We start from the raw sequence: 2,237 nt of genomic DNA, 5'->3' as shown, positions 1-2,237 counted from the left end.
TCTTTTCTCTGTTGCTGGCAAGGCCATTTTATGGGGCGGTCAAGGGAACATGCCGGATTTTATAGGTCTCCGAGTAAAGGCAGAGAGGGGCACGAGGGGGTTCCCGTCCAAAAATTAGCCACGAGGTTTCACCGCTCCGTTAAAAGCCATACACAGGCTTCAGAGTACAGGCAGAGGTCTCTGAGGGTGGTCTTTCAGTCCAAAAATTAGCCAGCTACACAGCTCTATTATAAGTTACAAGTGACAGGTGGCAACAGCAGGAGGAAGAGGCGGTGGGCCCCAGATCGTGGACAGCATTGGTAACTGGCATCCAGACTTGGGTACTGGGCAGGCAGCATCAGTTACAGCATGAGGAGGAGGCGGTGGGGCCTGAGAGGGATCGTGGACAGCAATGGTAACTGGCATCCAGAGCTGGGTACTGGGCAGGCGGCATCAGCTACAGCATGAGGAGGAGGTGGGCCCTGAGAAGGAGCAAGGTCGGCATTAGAGGATGAGGCCATCACCTATATGGACAGTGTAGAAGCTGTAGCTATTGGAGACATGAATGGATGAACGAGATCCCAATCTGTCCCTACCTACTATGTAGCGAAACCACATGAAACGTAACGGGCTTGGTGGAATCAACGAGGAAAAAAGACCCTATTGAGCTTGAGTCCAGTCTGGCATCTAGAGCTGGGTACTGGGCAGGCGGCAGCCGTAAGAGCAGAAAGAGTAACACAGCCATACACACTATGTCTATATATAACAAACATGTAGGGGAGCATTCCTGCTGTTATTGGAGGGCCCTAGGCATCATGGGGGAGGTCCCCAGGTATTGTGGGAGAGTCGAATTTGGGGCCTTGAATTCAACAAAATTTGTGTCGGGTTGAACCAAATTTGAACGGTCATATTCGGGTCGAACATTAGGACAACCTGAATTCGAACAACAACCCTACTTGTGGGCAGTTGTGGCATTGTCTCGAGAGAGGTAAATAAGGGTAGCGCACAATGATATGACTCATTTTGACCCATACAAGTTCTAGCATAAAAGTTGTATACCAAGCAAACTTTTTTGTGTCCAAACAGGACATTTACCAAGTTGGACCTATTCCACAGTGGAATTTTACCGAGGTAAAAAGTTTCTCTCTTTTCTGTTTATTATACATATTAATGTTTAAGGGTTGGCAATTATCCTATTGAAAGGAATTTATACATTGTTAATTCCACTAGTACTAGCTCACTTCCTTGTTTCTCTACGCAGTCTATGTTTTAGACAGTATGTGTTTCCATTTTTTTGTATCAAGTTTTGTAACCTAGGATTTATTTACCTGCTCCTTACCACATGTTTATGTTTCATCAAAGTATTTAGGTTTGATCTGTCATATATATTGTTTTATTTATTTATTGGAAGAGACCCCTGGATGGATCGAACTGTCCTGTGGGATTGAAGGTAGGTGGATGTTTTTGGTTTTGGGTCATTTTTGGATTTACTTCCTCTTTAAGGGGTGAGTAAAATAATTGGATCTCAGCCTGCCAGCCTCCTTATTTGCTGCTAAAAGGAAGGAGAATTGCTGTTGCTGCTGTGATATGTGAAGGTAGGAAAGCATTTTTAAATGAATAATTTTTGGGGTGATTTAATGGTAAAGACTTGGAAATTGGTCATTTTGAATATGATATTTGGCTATGGGTAATTTGGGCCTAATATGGCTAAAGTCCTCAGTAAAATACTGTAGTGCTGATATGCACAGAGCAATGTTTGGATTGATTGGCAGCATTAACGATAATCAGGTGTTTTTTGGTATAGATATCAATCAAGCAATTGGCATCATAAAAGGAATGGAGTATTGTGTTCCTAGTAATATAGAATCTATGGATAGTTGGTAAACAGATATATGGTAGTTTGGGATTACAGGGATAGGTCACATAGTTAGATTTATGACACTATACATAATCATTTGGAATAGACAAAACAACACAAATGTAACCATTTTATTCATGTTATTTGGGAATAATGTAATATATATTGAGAAGTATGTCTTATATTTTTTGTAGGCTTTTTTTCCTCCTGAGGAAGTGGACTGGTTCCATGAAACGCGTTGATGATGCACCATCATATCATATTGCTTTATGCAATAGTACATGTTTTAATAAATAGAATGGTTTCTTGTTTTTAAACTTTGTATCTTGTATTTGAGTTAAAGACTATCATATATATATATATATATATATATATATATATATATATATATATATATATA

The 2,237-nt window shown here is 40.5% G+C and overlaps 1 protein-coding gene across 1 annotated transcript in view; it reads right to left on the bottom strand.

Moving 5' to 3' along the window:
- The window catches only part of LOC140331860 (NACHT, LRR and PYD domains-containing protein 3-like), a 45,026-nt gene that overhangs the window by 12,463 nt on the left and 30,326 nt on the right, over window positions 1-2,237 (bottom strand). The gene's annotated exons all lie outside the window — the stretch shown is intronic.

This window comes from Pyxicephalus adspersus, chromosome 5 (assembly GCF_032062135.1).
Source record: "Pyxicephalus adspersus chromosome 5, UCB_Pads_2.0, whole genome shotgun sequence".
NCBI lineage: Eukaryota > Metazoa > Chordata > Amphibia > Anura > Pyxicephalidae > Pyxicephalus > Pyxicephalus adspersus.
Note: the sequence above shows the minus strand (reverse complement) of the source record. Positions and strands in the feature narration are given on the sequence as shown.